This window comes from Lepisosteus oculatus, chromosome 8 (genome assembly GCF_040954835.1).
Source record: "Lepisosteus oculatus isolate fLepOcu1 chromosome 8, fLepOcu1.hap2, whole genome shotgun sequence".
NCBI classification, from domain to species: domain Eukaryota; kingdom Metazoa; phylum Chordata; class Actinopteri; order Semionotiformes; family Lepisosteidae; genus Lepisosteus; species Lepisosteus oculatus.
In genome coordinates this window covers 6,159,256-6,173,899 of record NC_090703.1, presented here as the reverse complement: position 1 = coordinate 6,173,899, position 14,644 = coordinate 6,159,256, and the positions used below count along the sequence as shown (strand labels likewise).

Sequence of the window (14,644 nt, the reverse complement as noted above, 5' to 3'; positions counted from 1 at the left end):
AAAATCAAAAGAATTCTACAATATACTGTACATCGCATATACCAATAGATTCTTCACTGCATACCGTATATAGTATAGTTTGTGTTCCAAAGCTAATGCAAGGTTGTAGAGCCCAAGAATGACAGAAAATGCTCATGTTTATTTAAATGACTCTTTACTCTTAAATTAGTCTTATCCTACAGTGTTAAGTTCAAGTTGTACAGTATATCCACCATACTGTAAATCTGTAAACAAAACGAGACTTAAGCAATGTTCTAAGAGTGTGACTACTTAGAGGACACCTTGAGAAAGTGGTCAGTGCTTTTACTGTTTGGCTGAAGGCCTGATAACTGCTATAAATTTCACAGCATTAATTTACTGGAAACGGTATAAAACATGGTGTGCATCCTCGGCATAATGGTCTTAAAACAAATGTAGAGAGAATTTGAGCATTTTTTTTTCTAGAGAAAACCAACTCCAAAATGCAGGGATACAATAATCATCCAGATTATGACATAACATTGCAAAGCAAATCTCAAATTGTTCACAGATAAATTGTTGCAAATGTCAGCTATCAAGAGATGGCCAAACAGATGTCACGCTCAATGATAATAAATGGAAAAGCTTTTCAGCAAGTCCACATCATCCAAGTAGAAATTATTCTAATCTTCAGGCTCTAAAAGACTTTGACGGGATCAAAATTAAGGGCAAGCACAAACAGCATTCAGATGTTTTGAGTGCCACCCTTAATAAATCTTTTTATCTGCTGTCTTACCAAGTTTCATCATGGATCTTACAATTCTCCCCCAAGCCTTAATTGTAGAAAGACTTCGTGCAAGAAACACCAGAGTATGGCAAGCATACAGGACTCCGGTTATATGGCCAATTTCTATAACAGCTTCTAGAGAGCTCCACATCCCTGATAGTTTTACTTATTTCTTGGGCTTTTAAACTCCATGTTTCTCATCTGAGCTGTTTGGTTGTTTTTTTATTTTTATTTGCTTGATACAAAGCATAAAAACTAAGCAAATGAACATAGCTCATCTTGTTTTACACTTTAGCAGAAACTGAAAGGAGTACACTTGTGAACATCATACTTACGAAAATAACTTATATTATACACAGAAGGATCAAACACGCAAAAAAAATACAAAGCCTGCTGAATTAAATGTTAAAATTGCCCAAGGACACATCTGGAGACTCATGCCCAGTGTTTTAGAAAATATGGAAAATAAAGGAAAACAAAAATGTCAACCAAAACAAATTCCATTACACAGGAAAACGACAATGATAGTGAGAAAGCAATGCTTCTGATCACCCTAGAGAACAGGCATCGAAATTAAAAATGAAGCTACTGGAGCAACACATCCATATTCCTCCAAAGATACACTATATTATCTGTTTGTGTTGCATAATAATGAGTTTAAACTTTTATTTATAATGGGTCTTCCACATCAGTGCATCTGGATTGCTTCAAACCACATGTGAATTGACCCAGCACCTTTATAACCCAGGCATACACTGCAAGACAGAAAAAACACCACCAGAGAAATTCAAGAGCAATGAGTCACACCAGGCTATGACTGTATTCCCCCGCACTGGACAGCCTTTTTTCCTTTACGTTTTTGTTCCCAGTAGTACGTTGCAAAGTACTGTAGATCCTCTTTTCCTCGTAGAAATAAAAGATAATGGCTGACAACAGAAAGCATTAAAGTACTTGACACACCGAGGCCAAGCTTAGCAATAATAACCAAGATGGACCATAGAATATGAATAAGATCTACATTATTATACTTCATCATTATTCAACAGCCTAAGCAGTGCACATGTTCAAATTCCTCCCTAAGAGCTACTGTACGTATCACAGATTTTCATTATGTGCAGTGAAACAAAATATAAAAATATTTATTTCACTTTTGGTTAAGTGTTGCTGGAAGCTTTCACCAACTGCTGCGATTTCAGAGCAGATGTTCGATAAAGATAGTGTTTGTAACGGAACAAACACACACATGTTAGTCATCCGAGATTTACTGAGCTGTACTCCACAGTTCTCCCTGACAGGGCCAGCACCTGTGAGGGCTTTCCTGGGATGAACCCAATCCTAGAGATATCCAAGCATCTTTCAAGGAAACTTTTAGTTTGGCAAATCTTGACTCCTGTGCGCTATTGTGACGCTCCTCAGCTTCTTCAGTTTCCTGCTGTTTCTGTGGCAAAGCAAGTGCTGCTGATCCACCACTTGAGGAAACACAGATAACTGGCACTTTGTTCTGCAAAGAACAGCCCTAGTTCACATAGCAGGAGACTATGTATGAATTGTGAATTATTTTAAATTTCAGAACCTTTTCGAAACCAGTTAATACAAATGATTGCTTTATTTAAAACAAAATTATAAGATAATAAAACATTTACTAGAATCAAAGGTTTCTAAAGACAAAAAGCTGTGTTCTCTTCTTGGCAGTACACTCTAGAACCTGATACTGAGAAAGACAAAGGGCTCATTAAGTAGCTGTTAGTGTTTCACATAACAGACATGAGCTTGTCAAATGAAAGAACTGTATCTTAAATAAGCCTCTGGTACAGGTTTTATGAATTCAGTGCTTGGATGTGTAGCAGAACTACAGTAATTGCCAAACTTCCCAAAATAACCCACGGTATGAGATAGCACCAGGTTAAAGACAATATGGCTCTATTTACCTACAGTATGGCTATGAATCCGGTACTTGTCTCACATTGGACTGCATTACAGTAAACTCTTGGATTAAATCGGATTTTGGATTAAACGGACACAATCTGCTAAAAGGGAATTTTGTTTGCAAAATAGGAAATACTGGACTTTTCTATAAGGCATGAATATCACTGGTGCCCTACAGGGGTAGGGCAACTGGTATTGGGGCACTTGAATTGCTTATGTTGGAAGTTGTTTGTGGTTTGTATGCTTTAGCCAATTTTCTATGACACTTGAAATAAAAAGCTTGTATATTTATGGTAAAAAATGCACAGGAACAATTTTTATTTACTGTGCTGGTTCTTAAAAAAGATATATCATATCATAAAATAGTGTGTTTTCTCATCTTAAAAAACATCATTTGTGTTTTAACAGAATTTCAGCACAAAGGACACCACTTTCCCCCATTAGTCCATTAAACCGAGGTTTTAAGATTTTTTTTTTCACCGAGTGAGAAATCAGTCCTAAGCTGAAAAGGGGGTACCCTCCAGTAGGAACCTGTAATAGTAGCTCAAATATGCATTTACTATTCATGAATTAAGTAAAGCATACTAAAAAATAATAAAATCATCTCCTTGTGATGGCTATTAGTTGATCTTGATTGTGACATGTATTGCTACAACAAAAAGAAGAATCTAGTTTCAAAGTCTCAAAGTGGTTGTGTACTTCAAAGGAGTGAAACAGATTTTTTCTTACTCCATACAGGAAACATTTCTTACCTTTCTTGAGGTATGCGCGGGACTTTGACAGGTTCCTCTCATCTGGCAACGATTAAATACTACTTTCTGATCTCTGTACATCTTATCACAGATGTTCTCTCTTATTTCATATCCTTTTTGTCTTAAGATATGGATATCATCCAAAACCATAAAGAACACATCTGAAATATAGTGTCTGTTGTATTTTATTCTTGTTTCCAGTAGAAAAAAGCTCAAGGAACAGGCAGGTAACTTAAACCTAGCGCTGCCGTTCAAAACCTCCAAAAAAATGAATCTGTCATGGAAATTCTTGCGTAATGTTAACATTTTAAAAGATGTGATTAAAAATAAAAATCCTGGAACTTTAATAAGCAGCTGAGAATATGGTTCAAACAAATCTCATTCTGCACAGCCCATTCCGTAGGACATGTCACGTTTTATTGTTCAGCAAAAAAAAATGTTTGGTGAAAATGCCTTGGAATGTAAGTGGAATGGGTACGAGTGTGAGACACTAAGTGATATCTACTGTAATCTTTCTTACATGGTCAGATACACTTTTTGCAAAACCACTGCATATACTGTATATAGGAGCATTTTCACTATGGGCCGTTGAACAGAGTAGCTCCGTTTGTATCCTAATTGTAATCGTTTTAACTTTAGCCATTGGTCCCAAACTATCCTACTCTATTTGGATCGCTTCCCCAACTATTACAGTATAAAGCTGGGCGCAATAAAAGTGTCCAAATATCAACACAGTTCTCTCAACCCACAGGCCGCATCCCAAGCATGATTTTAAAAACCTCTATGCGTGAAGATCAGTGGCAACGCGACTGGATTAATGCAACGTTTTGGCACAAAGACCATACCAGCTGCACACAATAAAATTCGCAATCAACACCTGCTCAATCAATTGATTCAATGTTTCTTTTTTACTGGCCTTTATACTGAGCGAAGGTTCCTATAAAGAACCATTTGAAATTATTTTCCTGCCTGACTAATCGGGGTCATCAACGTTAGCTAATGAAGTTCTGATGCTGGTGTGTCACTGCCAAGGACATTTAGTTCAGTAAGCTAGTTCTTCTTAGCCCCTCTTGGTTACCAATGTCCAGCTGTTTCCTCACCACAGTAAATGACAAAATTCTTGAAAATGCTTTACAAAGGCTGTTAAGGGATACGATATCTAATCTTCTTTATATGTGATGCAATAAAGACAACCCATCTTAATGATAATATAATATTAAATGTTCTTGCTCACCATTTTACATAAGCTCAAAGATTTTTTAATATTTAAATCACCATCAGTGCACATTGCTGTTCAGAAATTCATGATCTACTTTTCTTTAAGTTCACTTACAAAGCAAGAAAAAAGTTATGTCAATAAAACTGTGAAAGAAAAACGTTAGAAAAATCTCTTTTAATAAAAAGCCAGAAAGCCAAGGATTTGACCCATTTTAGGACACTAAGAATACTGAGGTTTGACATATAACCTACTTTCAATTAAGACTCTAGGGACAAAGAGTATCCAAGTAATCTGCTCTGTAACATCTACAAAAGGAATAGGGTAGTAAGAAGATACATGGAGAAAAATAAAATCTAATTTACTATGCCCAGGACTGAATTATTCATTTAAAAAAACTAAAAACTGCAGGCAGTTTTGAAGGCTTCCCAGCCAGTCCTTACCCATCTACTTTAAAAGTACTCCTAAACTGTAAGTAAAACTTAGGGGAAAGTAGAATATTAAACGCTTGGACTTAATGAGCCAGGTAGTTTTTTTCGCTGGACCACTTTGTGGTACAGAATGTGTTTCATCAAGAAATCACACTGGCAGATAAACGGCGCTGGTTTACACAGAAACACAGCCCTGCTGTACTCTAATAACACTGTCAGTTGAATGATATATACAAACGATGAAGTTAGTCAAACGCTCCTGTAACAGAAGCACTTTCTATAAAAGGCTGTATTTTGCCAAGCAGTTGAAGACCTGCCGGCTGGTAATATTATCACAGTGACTTGTGAGGTGCCAGTCAGAAACAGCTTGTTGATGAAATCTGCCAAGTTTCAGCTCTATCAGGGCTGCGGTTCTCAAGAGAGAGGCGTTTGAGCTGGGAGAATGAAAATGGCGGTCAGATGGCCATCTTGGTTTATCCCTTCTCACAATCACAATCCACGATTTTTTCCCCCACAATTAATCAATTTGTTACAGATGTGCATACCCATAAAGCCAGGAGTTAATTGGCCGGAGAATTTTTGAGCAGGAAGGTTACCCGTCTGGCTCATTTTGTAGTTAGGAGCTAACCGATAGAAGGATCTCATCCAGACGTTCTTTGAAAGAAGCCAGGGTATTGGCTTCAAAAACAAGGCTAGGTAAGTGTGCTTCATGACGAGAGCCACATTTCCCAAAAAAGGGTTTATAACCCCATTGTGGATGTAAAAAGTTAACATAGATGTTTTCCAGGTTTTCATTCCTGAGGCAGCGATGCACATTTTAGCACAGTGGTATGTAGGAGTATTTTTGAAAGTGTTTACTGACACATGGGGTATACCCCCATACTGGATGATACAGCATCCCAGTTTTCTTCAAAAATGTAATGTCTTATCTGGGATCATAAAATTTGAAAAGTGGGAAGAATAGACATATCCTTGAGTATAGGGCTCTTCTCTTCAAAAGAGCAAAAATAGAAGGGATGCTGACTATGTTCCTCTACACATCCCAATAAAATTCTGACAATCACAGAATGTACAATGAGTACCATGAAAACCTGAAACAGTATTATCAACTGTAAAGACATATGTTTTTTATCCGTTTTTTATTTTCAAGCATGTATCACCGGGCAAGTTCATGAATCTGTAGACAGACCATTTAAGGTGAGATGACAGGAACTATATGCAGTTATTTCGTCTGTGATGGGAGTGCACAGAGCAGCCTGCTTTACTGACCTTTACACGGGCCTGAAGCCCATCATCAGACAGCACCAGAAAGGGGCCCTTAATTGCCTTTTCAGGAATGTAAACACAAATAGAAGGTCAGGACAGACCTAGACCCTGGCTCCTGTCTTTCAAAAAACGTATTTATCCGGCTTTGAAAATTAATTGCAATACACCTTTGAAGATGAAGATGCATCTAATTTGTAGCTAATACACCGAATGTCTTCTGCTACACTATACGGTATAGTCTAGTTCCATACATTTTAGTCATTATTGTTTTCTACATCAGAACTTGGGCAACTACATTTTTTATAATAAAAAAGGCAACTGTCCAGTTTTGTTACTAGTAACTTACAAAGTGGTTACACAGCTAGACTGGTACTGACAAGAAGGTCATGGCCTCATTCCTGTGGAAAAATATCCAAGCAGCTTTAAAAACACATTGGCAGTTGGACGGATGTCTGAAAAGAAAGGAAACTTTCTGTGTGTATAGTAAGCAATGAGTAACTAGGATACCAAATTAAGTAAAATGTTTTTTTTTCCCCCCATACAGAATGGTTCCTCACACCAGATGCGTCTCAGTCCTCTCAGAGCTTGAAGACATATAATATGCGCTGACCTGAAAAAACTCTTGCTTTGTAGCACTGAAAACAAAAAACAAAAAGAACAGACTTGAGAAATTAAAAGGAACTGACATCCACCCTTTCAAAAGAGAGATCTTCTGCTGATCAAACAGACATACAAACTGCTGTGCTTCTGTAAAAATCGAGGCAGTGTTTCCCTTCTGCTGGATATGGTAATACCTACTGATCTTGCACTGCCACTCTTTCATAACTCCTAACTTTTCCTAGGTCATTCTTTGCTGTAAAGACTTTCATATCTTCCATAGCCTTACCATATATCCAGTTTAGTCATTTTGTTTCTGTCTTTATTTTACTTTGGCTTTGAATTTCAGGAATACAGCAAGCTTAAACTAACAGATGTACTCCTTTCATCCTTTCAACTCATACAATAAAGACTCGGTAAACTTCACAACAAATGGTCACGAAGAACCCCACAAACGGCATCCACCAATCTCCCACCCCTTCAGTGAAAGAAATGACAATAAACAGATTTAGATTTTCTACACTGTGTCCTTACAAACCAAACTGCATTTTTAAACAGCCTGCAATGCAGAGGCATGTAATTTATAGCTCTCGAACGCATGGCCAGCTCTGGTACTCTGGCCGCCTTACTTCCAGCAAGTGCTTAAAAGATTACCGTTTGCTCTGGGAGTCGGGATAAACCTCGACAATCACTGACAATCGGCAGCAATTTAAAAATGAAACGCTTTCGTTCGAAAGGGCCAAAAAGAACGCTTCTAATAGCTGGAGTCGACTCTGCACTGAGAAAAGGGAAACATCCTCACTCGCCCGAGGGGCACCAAGAGGTGCAAAGCCCTGCAGTTCGGCCAGAAAGATTACTTCAGCCTCCACTCCTCCCGTCCTGCCATCTGTTATCTTTGGGCCTCCCGTCCACCGACAGCAAGTGTGAGGCTCTCCCCCTTCTGCTGGAACAATGAGAAGCCACAGAGGCTGCAGGAGGCTGGCTTGGGAGGCACGGGCCTCGTAAACAGCTGCACCACATGAATGGCATGCAGAAACTAAACAAAAGAAGCTTTAAACTGTATTAAAGAAGACTGCATCATTTTTCTATCTACACTTGTGTCAGCTCCCAAGCTTTCTTTCTCCAGGCGCGCCAACACAGCACAAAGGTCGACCTAAAAAGGAGGCAACAACCTGAAATTTACTGTATCTTTCTGGCAACAGCCTCATCACGAACGCGACTGGTCAAAGCAGCTATAATTAACACAGGGAGGCAGCAAAATAACCTTCAATGGCTTGAAAGGAAATGTCTTCTTCCTCTTTTTCTTTTGTCTGCCAGGAATTTCTTGTTCCAACCTTTTCACTTGTAACATTTTGTTTCAAACCTATTCGCTCCCCCCAAAAACTGAGTTGGCCCAATTTAGACCTTCTACTCTGAAACAACATAAACTGCTCTTGTAGTCGTAATTGCAGGGAATAAAATAACTGAGCTGCAAAAGAAGGGAACATTATGCTTTATATATTAACTGAAGTACAGTAAATTGTTAGAGAATGACATCTGAGGTGCAAAAGCCTTTGTATTACATCTTTCATAAACCAGTTTTATGTGTTACTGAGAAAAGTATATATCTTTTGGGGCCTCATACAGTACCACATTGCACCTCAACAGTTTAAAAGTGCAAAGCACAAAATTCCAATGGCCAAAGTAATTTTATAACTCACATTCAAAGTAAAGGCCTGATAATCAACCTTACCTGTTATCTTTTAAAGCTACAGAAAAAAATAGTATGTTTCAGATGAATTTGATTCTCATTTTGTCAACATATTTTGACAAAAATTCTACTAAAATATAATACTATAGCACTATTAAAAACTCTTACCACAGTAGTGGCTGGCTGTTTTTGAACACAAAATACCACTCTCCTCACCCCACCCCCCGGCTCCCTCGCATAGCTGTGTGAAATCGAATTGTTGCACAGCCCACATTATATGAAAAGCGACACTGTTACGTTTGATAAAGGGTGGATCTTTCCTTTGCAAGTAGAGAGACAAAAAACGCCCAGGAAATTTTAGCAAAAGAAAAAAACAACGGAAATATTTTTTTTTGGGGGGGCTCATTGGCTCAGCAACAGAAAAAGACAAAGAAAGCAAGATGTGCAGTATCTGGACAGGAACTGGAGGGAATGAAGTACAAAATGCTCCTGACGCCTCTCCGTTTATTATTAATATGTTTGTTACTTATTCGACATAAAAAATCATTACGTATAATTCACTGGATGTTTTATTCTAAAAGCCACTATGATCACCAGAGATGAAAGAGCTGCAGCAGCCCTGAAAGAGCTGGATCTCTTGCCTACCACTGCAGCCTGATATCTGTATCGCTTAATGAGATCACAGCAGAATCCGCTGGGAGCTGGCATTTGCTGGTCATCTGCGGCCCAGCAGCTGAAGTGACTTGCCTTTCTTTCAAATAAAGTAATTTATTTACCTGTCACCGTTGAGAAGGAGCTGGCTCTAGCCTTGCCGCAGATAAACTCAACATTCGGCAACGCACAGCTTTGTCCGGAGCATACAGTGTGTGTACCACCTCATACATTTATGCGCAGGGGCAGAATATGAGGTGGTAGTGGGGGGGGGTTTGTACAGTAGCTATGGAAAGTATTCAGCCCCCTTGGACCTTTTCACCTTTTAGTGTGTAACAGTATGGAATCATTGTGTATTTAACTGGTATTTTGTACCACTGACAGACAAAAAACACACTATGTCAAAGTGAAAACAAAATTCAACCGATCCTCCTCAATTAAATCTACATTTGCCATTTTGTTCTACAGCTTCTTGAGTTACTGCAGGAGAGGGGAAAGGCATGTATTTCATCAAGTACAAGACTACGGTAAATACCACGGCAGGGGATGGTGGAAACACACAAAGTCTTACATATTAAATGATTATAGAACATCAGTTAAATCTTTCCAACAACTGATTAGATTTTTCTCATTTCAGACTGATCCCGATCCGCAGAAGGGCATCGGCTGTGCTTCACGTTTGCCAGAGTTTGCGCGCTGAATTTTAATCGGCTCTAGCCAGACGGTTCAGACTTGATTACATGTTTAAAAATATATTTCAGAAACCGCGCTTAATCAAGGAGTCTGCTCGCGTTGGTCGTCAAATCGTTACCTGTGGTTAAATTAATTTCAAATGTGGCAGTGCAACAATTAAAAAGAGGGGGGGCAGGGTGTGTGACAACGCAGTTCATAATTACACGCACGACTGCAACAGAGGAAGGAGAACGTGGTGCTGACCACACACTATCTATTAAAAGACTGAAACTGCAGCGGGCGGAAAACATATCTAACTCGTCCGTTTGTCACCTTGTCTTACCCCCTGCTAGCGGTCCGGTATTTTCTCACGGTGCACACCGCTGGCTGCACACAACCCCCTTTAAACACCGAAATCTATAATTTCCACACGATTAAAACCATTAATGACAAAAGTGATTGAATCCTACGGCGCCTGTGAGTGGAGCTCCGAGAGAAACGTTCCCATGGAAACAGCCTGCACTTACTCTAAAAAAAAAACATGATAAAATGTCAATGCCTTTAAATGGCGCAGCGTGGAAATGTTGCTGGCTCAATGAAAAGAAGGGAAGAAAAAAACAACCAAAATAGTATTAATCACGGAAAAGCCAGCCATCTGAACTGTATCATGAAAATCCATTTAGAAGAACAGAATTCCGTGTCAATCTCCTGCATTGTGACATCTGGGCTTCCCAAAGGACAGCTGCCATTCAGAGCCGATTCTGGTCATAACCTCGGATACTGTAATGGCCACGGAGCAAGCAGCTGAACTGAAGAGGTTTCTGACACCCACCAAATATTTACTGATCCGGGTGAAGACATTAGTAACCCCGCCGAGAGGCCGGCCAGGCGGCAGGGCAGACAGTGCCGGGCCTGCTGTGGCCTCTCCAGCTCTCATCACAACAGGCAGGTGTGGGGGATTACCCGAGAGGCCCAGCCATGATTAATGAGACCTTCCTATTTCATGAATCCTGAGTCACTTGGACCCATTTTACCCTAGTCAAACAGGAATGCAGTCTGCGGATGTCAGTTGACATTTATCAGCAAGGCACTGGGAACGTCTGACAACAATTCAGTCGAGCCCAGCAGACATTTACTCCCTGTTCCTCTGGTCCCTCGGTCAGAGCTTGGTTTCAAAATCAGATTAGCAACACAAACTTTGAAGCAAAGCTTAGTTCTCATGCTCACAGCTTAATCCCTCCTGCTGTTGAATACTAACAGAATACTAGCAGTTTTGAAATAAATGTATTCTGAGGTAAAACACTGCCTATTCCTTGTAGAAACAATACATCTCAGATTATCACCTTAGATCTTACTATTGAGCATGTTTTTAAATTTGAGATGTTAAATATTTATCTATCCATCTCAGAGTCGTGGAAAAGAAGTGCCTGCACGACAAGCTTCCCGTGAAAAGGATAAGCATAATATTATTACTGAAGGGTGATCTCCAGCTATTGGCTGTTAATTTTAGGATTCAGGAAACGTTATCTGATACTGCTACAGTATTTCCCTGGACTACTACTCTCCTTTTCAGCTATGAAATCCACTCAACACCTACAGCACTTATTTAAAACAATTATCCTTCAGACTTTTAACACTGACTCAATGGTTACGTCTTTCAAAAGAATGGATGCTTCGGTACGTAGTGGATCAGAGATGAGGCCTGCAGTAGCTGGCACCTGTGTGGCCAAGGAATGAGATATAAAGTGCCTGAACAGTTCAATGACTGTCAGCATAAGCTCAATATCTCCAGTCTCTAAACTAAGCCCTTTTCTAATAACATTTAAAAGGACACTCCCTATGACACCCTTCATAATTATGAACCTTCAGCTGTTCCAATCTTGGTCTCCGGATCCCAACTGCAGTTCTTAAAAAAAAAAAGCTGCACATGTTCACACAGTTATCCACTGTCAAACACACTGTTCTGAGAAAATAAGGGTCGCCTAAATCTTACTGTGCCTCCGAAATCAAAGCGTCACTAAATTACGAGCCATGCATCTGATACGAAAATCACTTTGTTGTCAGAAGTTATTGACTAGAAATTATTGACAGTCTAAGAAAAGACAACGTGAGCGGTGAGTACGGGCTGTTGAAAAAACACTGCAAAAAAAAAACAATCCACGTCTCCAAGAATTTGTCTATAGTGTTGACTGTGACGAAGGATTGTCACAAAATAAATTCTGAAAATCTGACAGACGAAGCAATTTTGTTGAGGTTCCAGCACTGCAGAAACAATGGCTATCCTGTCTCTCGTTCCAACATTTTCATAAAATCAAAAGTCAGGTTCATCGTGAAACAACATTTTAAGCACCTGACGGCCAGTGGTGGTGATTTCATAATTGCATGGTATTGAACAACTGAGAAATTGTTTCTGGGTCCCACTTATGCGATGACTGTCGACCACCTTTTTCCAAAACAAGAGCAACGTCTGCCGGAAGGTTACATACCGGGGTTTAGTGATGTACTGATTTACAACGCTGATGAAGCCGGCTGATGAATGTATTTAAAATGGGTGACTGACAGGATATAGTGGACATACTGTGGCATCGGGCTTGAGCCAGAGGGCAGACACAGCAGAAGGGGGTATTAAGTGCTAAAGGAAAGGGTGACATTTCTGTTATGTACAAATGCAAGTGGAAGTTGTAGCATTACTGCGTTTGGCATTGGAAACTCACAGCAGCTAAGATGCTTTCGTCATCTTAATCGACTCACTCCTAGTGAGACACTAAAGCTAAAAAAAACCCCAGATGATAGGATATTTTTATTTCGGGAACCTTGTACCGAGTGTTAGGAAACATCAACACTAAGCGCCTCACGATGGAAGAATCACGTTCTTGCTGGACAACTGTCCAGTGCCACTTCCTTAGGCTAGTGAGTGACATTGATGGGAAAAATTAAAATTGGCAACTGGATAACTGCAGTATTCAAGGAACAGTACATTCAAATGATTTTTCAGGGAAATCTTAGTCACGGGAAAGAAAGGCTAGGTGATAACTTGAAGGCCCTTCATCCTGAAACATACACTCTAAAAATCTGCGCCAAGGCATTAAGACCCTCGCTGCCGGCTTTCTTCAACTGGAAGGTGGCAATGATCACATACTGTCGGATGTCCGATCATTCGGTTTCCCGGGAGGGGTAGAGGATTCCGAGTCCTCACACGGAACAGTGTACGGGGCCCAACATGCTGACAGACGAAGACCCTGACTAAGTGGGGGGAGGTCAGGCGTCCGGAAAAATAAAACCGAAGAGGCGTATTCACTAGTGCAGTAAAGGATTAAAGGCTGCTATTTCATCATCAAAAGAATCTGAAGCAATAAAAATTCTGTAACTTCATCTTATGTCTATAAAAAAGTGGCAAAGCAAAATGTATTATATGGAATTTTTCATTTCTGAACTGAAGCAAACTTACAGCCCGATGATGTGACTTTAAATTGTTGATGTTCAGCTGATTTTGAACGTTTCATTTCAATTTGGTATTTGTTTTTGACTGTGTTCTTTAATGAACAAAAAAGACAATAATGGTTGAATGACAAATAGGTAATGTAATTCTGCATTTATTATAATATCACTTTTTTATTGGCAGCACCATGGCTACCGATATTTCAGTGCCATGATAATAAAGAATGTCGGAGAATACAAACAAGGTTTGTATGACATCTACTTAATTTAGCCAATGTTTTTATGTGATTTTAGGCATTTTTTTTCATTTCTTTCATTTTATCTTCCACAGTTTACCATTTGTTATTATTCTCCATTAATGATACCCTGACTGTAGTGAGCTAAAGGTTTGCCCATCAGCAGGTTAGTCACAATAAGAGTGTACTGTATGTACTGCAGACAGGCATGGTTCCTTGTTGCAGTATTGTTTTGAGGTCTAAATTTTGTCTGTGCTGTTTCCAGATAACAGTAGAGAATCCCTTAAGAACAAATCCTAATACAGCTGACAGACAAGAGATGCTTCGCTGTGATTTAACGAACCCGGTGTTGTTAAAGATTAAAGATATGTCCATGCTGGAACAGCAAATGGACATTACTGCCTCAACCTGGGCTCCCCTGTTTATGAGAAAACAAGAAAGTTACTGTGTTAGGATCTCTGGAATTTAAAACAACAGAGAATGGCTCCTAACAAAAATACACAACATATCTAAAAATATATAAATGAAACTCACAACAGGTTTAATTTTCAATAGCCAAATAACTGCCTTCAAACAGGGTGAAGGCAAAAGTGGTAGATTCAGCGCTTGTCTGTACACGTTTTTCAGAGCTTGTATTTAGCAGATGTCAAGCTTTGTGAGTAATCATTTACCTTCTTACATTCTGTGCAGAAAAGCTTTGATAGGTCAGCGCCACAGCCTTCTTTAATGTGCAGCAGTAAAGAGTCATCTGTCATCGAGGCACTATGGGGACACAGTTGTTCTTGTATAAAATTACACTAAACCAAGTAAAGCACACAGAAAAAAAAAAATTACTCAGAAAGCACAGGAAATCCACAGGAGTCTCGTTATGATCATGTAAGTATGAAGATGAGTTTTCTTGAAATGTGGGAAGAAGGACAAACCCATAAAATAATTGTGCAGTTATGTCCTATAGGATTCATGCACTGCGCGCTGTTGGTCAAGTCCCATGAGTTGATGAACATACAGCTTAGGCATGTCTGGC

The 14,644-nt window shown here is 39.4% G+C and overlaps 1 protein-coding gene across 7 annotated transcripts in view; it reads right to left on the bottom strand.

Annotated features, from left to right (window-relative positions):
- LOC102694293 (RNA-binding protein Nova-1) overlaps positions 1–14,644 on the bottom strand; it is a 68,958-nt gene that overhangs the window by 17,922 nt on the left and 36,392 nt on the right. The window contains exon 1 of one of the 7 annotated variants that reach the window (XM_069193059.1): positions 10,280–10,436. The exons of 4 other annotated variants lie outside the window; for them this stretch is intronic. The gene's annotated coding sequence lies outside the window, so the exon portion shown is untranslated. Of the gene's footprint in view, positions 1–9,399; positions 9,487–10,279; positions 10,437–14,644 lie in introns of those variants that run through there. 2 more of the 7 variants (XM_069193057.1, XM_069193058.1) reach the window with 2 other exon arrangements.